The following is a 7469-nucleotide window of genomic DNA, read 5'->3' as shown; positions in this document are numbered from 1 at the left end:
TTATATCAAAAAGATTTGATATACAGAGTTATTGTATGTCAAAAGAGGAATTTTCAATTAACATTTTTTTCATCCCATTTCGAATACGGATAACATTTGTAAACTTATAAACGGAAATCATGATTGTTCGTTATTTTATTTTGTATTACTTCCATTGAAACAATTAAAACACATTAATATTTTAGCACGAATTTAAAAATTAATTTTATATTATGTTTTATTTGGTTTTGCACACGTATGCACATATGTATACGTATAATGGTTGCATTTTATATTTGGATACATATACATATGTCGTATGTATTTGAAATACATAATCAATTTTTTTTAATTCCGTAATCTATAATAGTATATATAATCAGTGTTGCCAAAGTGGAATATTTTTATCGAAAAGTGCTTATTTTTTTGAAAAAATATTCATCTATAAAAGTGCAATATTCTACTTTCGAAGTGGAATAAAAGGCATATTTTTTCGAAAAATTATTCAGCTAAAAAATTAAATATTTTGCTTTTGCTTTTAACTATGCCGTTTAGTAATGCAGAAGTTGATGAGTTTTTAGCTTAATGGACATTATAAAATTAAAATTGAGGAATAGAATGAACTGTAAACTTCTTAATAGCTTATCAATGATAAGAACATATTGTAAATCGTGTAGTAAATGTTGCACAATTTTGACATCACTTCACAAACTTAAAAAAAATATAAAAATATTAATTTCGTTGAATGTATTGAGGAAGCTGAAATGATCAATGATGATCTCTTGGAAATTCTTCAAATTTAGTACTCTTAATTTAATTTACCATTAAAATGTGTATTTAATTTTATATAATGTGTTCACATAGAAATTTATATAACATGTAATTTTGTTTTTAAGAATCTATTTCGTTTTTATTTACTTTCAAAAATAAAATTATGTTTATTCTATATAAAAAGGAGAAAAAATAGAGTTAACCGTGTCAACTCTGTGATACCCGTACGAATTTTCCATCCTGTATGTGAATACATATGTCGTAGCTGACTATAGGACAGACTATAACTTTAAGTTACCATATTAATTTATGCAAAACTTCAGTACTGGGTTTTCTAAAATATGGCCTAACTACTATTGAAGTTGTATAATCACGAATAGGGAACTAATTGAACGCAAATAGAATGTAAATTGAACAACGTCTATTCTGATTCCATTTCGATTCAAGATTTATTCAAGATTTTGCGGTTAATAAAAAGGAAGTCAAAAATATTAAACGAATTCCTATACCAATCGTGTTTTTAGTTTATTTTCATGCTAAGATTCTAAAATAATCAAAATAGAGAAGAATCATTTACAAAATCCATTGCTAAAGCAGCGTTATTTGAATTGCTGAATAAAATTCAAATTTTTTCCCTAAGCTTGCCTAAGCTGTCTTTCTATATCATATTATATAACATAAAACTATCGAACTTTTCTTAATTACAACATTTTACGGCTACTGGATGGTAGTATTAATCCCAGCAAACATGGGATTTTGTTACAAAAAATGTTTTGTGTTGCAAATAAATAGTTTTAGTACATTTAATTATATACAAATGTAGGGTTTTGATTCTGCTACGACCTTTTAATCGTTTTTTTTTTAGTGAAATAGCAAGGTTTAGCGACATGTTTATGATAGCAAAATGTGTATTTTTACAAAAGGAATAAAACCTTATCATTAGTTTAATTTTTTAAAATTTTGCAAACATATGGATTTTGATTCTACTATCATCATATAATAATTCTTATGTTTACAAATATAACAAAATTAAACTAGTTTAAATATATAAGTATTTGATTGATAGAACAGTCGATTTCCACTTCTCGACACAAACTAACGTGAAAATTCCGTTCCGGCTACATTTTACATACAGTTCCGTATTTTTAATTTTTTGGATGTGTGAGAAACCCTCGAAGAATCTTCACTCTGGTTTCAACACTTTCTTACTTATCTAAATCAATACTTGTAACAAAATTATAAGAATTAAATTTCATAATTTTCGAGAATCGTAACGGGCCGCAACATCAAAATCGATATGTTTGATTTTGATGCTTTGAATCGTTCATTTGAGATCAACCCAGTGAAACGGGTACATTTTATAAATCAAAAACTAAAAAAAAAATTTTAAAAATGTGATCAAGCGCTATACCATTGAAGAGCTTTGGACAAGCTCTATAAGTGAAATTTCTCAAATAATAAAAAATTTCTTGAGAGCCCTAGAATATTAATTTGTACAAATTTTTTTGTCTTGCAAGATTTTTCGGAAAAAATAATGAAAATTCACTTAATACGGTTTTGCGACATCTTATTAACACGTTTTCGAAAACCTCTTTTAAGAAAGGCGAGCATTTCAACTTTGGTAAAATCTAAATTTAACTTTTTACTTCTTGGTAATTTCTTTCTACCAGTAAAATTTACGATAATTAATTATAATACCCGTACACATGTGAGACTGATGAACTATTCTTATTTTTATAAAAAATAATTTAACCGTTTGTTTTTGTCACTGAATAAGGGAGCAAACCCTTTTTGACTGCGCAGCTATACATATATAAAATGAATTAGGTTACACATTTAACATTCATACAGACGTACACGTAGTTATATGCTTACCTGCGTAATTTTATGTACATTTTTTCGAAGATTATTCGTTTATTATATTCGTTTGATTCTTAAATATTTTCTTATATGTATGTGTTTCGCTTATTTTTATATAATAATTGTTTAACATATTACTAATATAGTTAGAATAATGGCACATTCAAATATTTTGTTTCTTATTTTTTCTAATCTACTAATGTTTATTACATAATAAATTAATAATGTTTTAAATATGTATGTATGTATATATGTATAACATAATTTGTTTTGTGTAATTTTTTTATTAATAACTGCTATTATTTTTTTATTTAACTTGTTTGAATATAAATATTTAACATTAGACACTCGAGTAAATTGTAATATGTATAATTTCAATTTCACTTTTTCTAATTTTTTTCATATATGTATGTATGTATATAAATAACTAACTTAAATGATTTTATTCAAAAAAGTAAAAGAACAATATTTAAAAATTACAAATTTTATAACTGAAAATATTTTATTTCCTATGTTAAAATTTCTTTGAAAATAATTTTTACATTATTGTAATGCACAATATTTTATTACTTTGTAGCGCACATAATTTAAAATATGTTTACTTGTAACAAATACATTATTGTACATTTTTGAGGTAAAATTTCAATTTTCAAAGAAATTACAATTAACATGTTTAAAATTACTATATTTATTATCTCACATTTGTTTTGACTTTTAGTTTTTTCTTATACTCCATATATATACTTTTTACTTATTTCCTTTGTTTTTTGTTATATTTAAATTTTTATTAATAATTAACTTATTGAATTTTCACATACAGATTAAATACTTTTAATTTATTATGGTAAATATATGTATGTATATATATAATGAGTATTATGTTGTAAACATATACGTACATATATACATTTTCATCTTTCTTTGTTATATTTTTATAATTGTTTAAAATTAAAAAATCTCTACCTATCTAAATGACTACATAGTTTAAAAATATAAAATGCAAAATTGTTATTTATTGTATTATACTTGTAAAGATTAAGGTTAGATATTCAAATATAACATAACATCAAATTTTGTTTTTTATTTGAAATTAACTAAAATTAACAAACTCATCGAAAAAAATCTCTGCAAATTTAAAGTCAAAACAAGATCAAGAATGCACGTTATCACTGATGATGACGTAGCTATTCCTTGTTGTTAATATGTATTTTAGAATAATTTGTGGCTATCAAAACTTTAATTTTTCGCTTTATTGAATTACTAATTTTTTCTAGGCTAAATTTAAATTGAAGAGTAATTTTTTATCGATGAAGTTAAAATACATATTATTCCTTTTTTTCCATTTCCTTAAATGTAACGAATTTAAAATATTATAGTAAAATATGACCGCTTTAACTTTTCTTTTTAAATCGAAAGAGCACCTAACTGTGGTAATAAATAAAAAAAAATTAATTTAGATAAGCAAGTTGGAAAAAAATAAAAATTAAACATTATTAAAAATGATAATTTTATAATCATTATTATTATTTTTTAATATTACACCGTACAAAACTATAAACAATTGAAATATTTTCAACAAAATATTTAAAAAGTTTCATATTTATAAGAATTACATTTAAGAGTATATTTTTACTGTTATTTATAATATGATTTATTTACAAATTTATATTAAATAATCTTTGTGTATTAATTTCATAATTACTTTTAAATATGAATGCGATATTATTCATTGTTAATGTAAAGTAGTTACGAATCATAGCTACATACCTTGTTGATCTTTTATTTTAAATTAATTAAAATTTATAAACTTGATAATATTCTTAAGTTTTACGCTTATTTTACGCCTAACACATATTTTGTATACTTTGTAATGCAAAATATTACGGTTTCAAAATATATTAATATTATTATATTTGTATAAATAACATAAATATGCATATACGTACATGTAACATGTATACATTTTGTTGGCTTTATTACATTTTTTAGTATATTGTAATTTTTTTTTTATAAAACAGTCTACTTTCTACATTACTAAACTTATAATAATTATGATAAATTGTTAAAATATTTAATATTAATTAATTTTTATTAAAATAATTTTAATATTAATTAGTTATAATTTGTACATACATAAAAACCCTTTTTTCCATATTTAATACAGTATATATTAGATAATGTATTATTACTTGTATAACATTAATGATAGAAGTTTATTTCATTACAATCATTTCATTTTTATGGTTTTAAACTACGTTTTTTGTTATTAAATTGGGTGGTAAGTAATAAGAATAAACATTTAAAAATAATTTAATAAAAGAAAATGTGAGTTTATATGTTTTTATTTTTTTTTATTTTAATTATACGAAAATAAATGGAAATTTCTTAAACTATATTTTATACTAAATTTCCTGTAAACCAAAATAAAAATTTTATTTTACCAACACAGTTTTAATGTCTATTGCCGAAAATATTTGTTCTTTTCAATATTACATGAATTAACGTAACAACGTAAATAATTTTTGTTATGTGAGTTGTTATTTTAAATATGCATGTTTTATAATTTTTTTATTATTTTGATATTTATATTTTTTTATTAATACATGTATATTACATATGCACATACATATCTAGATATTTATTTAAATTATACATTGGTTAATATAACACAATGATGTTACTTCTTAATATTGTTACGACGAATATTATCTACTTTCTTTATTTATCTTTTTTTTTCAAATCTTGAACGAAAAATGCATTTTTTGTAATATAGAGTCACTTTTAATGAATTAGAAATCTAAGAGAAGTTTTTTATTATTTACTTCTTGCAATTTTTTGATATACATTTTCAATGTCTTGTAAATGTTGTTTAATTTTGTGTGTGCGGACTACATTTGTTATATGTATTGTATCAAACATATGTTATATGTATGTATCAAATTAAAAACAGATAAAAAGCTGATTACAATATTTTGAATCACATAATGTGGCCAATAATGTAAGATTTATATTTTCATTCTCTTTAAACAGTTTAAAAAAAAAAGTATTGAAAAAAATAAACAAATTTTTGATGGAAAATGAAATTTAAAAAAGACATACATATAATAAGTTCTTTATAACTTTATAAAGTTATGAAGGTAAGATCAAAATAAAGTTATCGAAGTTACAAAATCTAATTATAACTTCCTAAAAAAATGTGAAAATTTGAATAAAAATGTGTCTTTTCGAATTAAAGATTTTTTTTATTATAAAAGTTTTTGGGAAAAACCATTTCGACTTAAAAATTTAAATTTCAGAAGTCTTCATAGCCCTTGAGTTCTTCTCACTAATATCAAATATCTTTGCTCCAAATTCAAAAAATTTTTTTTTCAATGGTTGATAATTTTTCCGAAATATAATTCTTTTTTTTTTTATTGGTATGAAAAGAAAACTTCCTTTTATTCGGAATAAAATACTTTTTTTTTTTATTTTTCTCTCAAGAGAAGAGAGAAGAAAATCAGCTTTGATAAAGTGCGTATGTAGCGCACGAAATATATTAGCAAAAAATAAAAAAAAGTATTTTATTCCGAATAAAAGGAAGTTTTCTTTTGCTCCAAATCTCTAGCTTATTTGGAAGTATCTGAACTCCTTACACTAGATTATAAAACGAAAAAAAGGAAAGCCGTGTTTTAATTTAATATTAATAAGTCACTAATTTGATTAATAATTTTTCCTGATTGCAAGGTTTTATATTGAAAATGAATAACTATTAGATGATAACAAAAATAATTTATAGTTTATTTTGACATTATTATGAAATATTTATTAAGTTTTTGTAAAAAACCAATGGCTCAATACCATAGTTTCGTATTCTTCAACTGCGCTTAATTTTTTAACTTTTAAAACAAAATATACATATATAAATGTGTTATTTTTTTAAATGTAAGCCTTTTGCAAAAGGACTGAAAAAAAACCTTTCAGAAATATTGCGATTTTTACCAAAATTATAAGTAACTGGATAATAAATTGTTTTTACCGAAAAATCGTATATACTATTGTTATAAGATACCCGTTTTTTGCTATCATTACAAATACATTGTTACTACTAAGTAACAATTAGTCTATATCGAGTAATAATAATCTTAATGTTTCATTAACACACTTCTTTAGTGATGTGTTTTTTAAAATATATCTTTTATCAATTTTTGACTTAAAATTGATACTGGTTTTCAAATTACTGAAGACTATAATTTCTCCAAAACATAAGCATAGAGATTTTCGATAATTTATTTTTAACTTAGCTGTCAATATAAAATTGTTCTAAAGCAATTTTTATTCTATATTAAAAATACATGTATTATAATTTATAATATAGAATATATTATTATACATATTACAATTTTTGTGTATCAAGGGCCAGAAATTTTTCGAGGGCCAAAACAATTTAAATCTTATAAATTCAAACAATTCACTTTTATTAAGTCAAAAAAAACTATTAAAAACAAATTATGTTTACATAAAATCAAATTTTTGAAAGCAAAAGAAATCTGATGTTTTTTTCTTAAATTATTTCATTCATTTGAATTTCGAAGATTTGTGAAATTCCGTCGGACTATTATTTGAACAGCATTGCTCGAGTATTTTGTTTTAAATATTTGCACTCTTTTATAGTGAATAATTTTAAAACATTACAAATCGGCAAAAGCAAAATATTTGGTTTATTCAGATTTGTAAGTATGTGTTAAAAACAGCCTTTTAAAATTCAATTTAAATTTTTCCATTCATGTCTGAATTATAGAAAATACCCCATTTATGCTATGTTAACAAAACATTTATGCTATTTTACAAAATTGTGCTGATAAATAGGGAAATACTTGTCA

This window comes from Condylostylus longicornis, unplaced genomic scaffold (genome assembly GCF_029603195.1).
Source record: "Condylostylus longicornis isolate FDR11 unplaced genomic scaffold, ASM2960319v2 ptg000092l, whole genome shotgun sequence".
Taxonomy (NCBI): Eukaryota; Metazoa; Arthropoda; class Insecta; order Diptera; family Dolichopodidae; genus Condylostylus; species Condylostylus longicornis.
The sequence above is the reverse complement of the archived record's forward strand: the minus strand, read 5'-3'. Positions refer to the sequence as shown.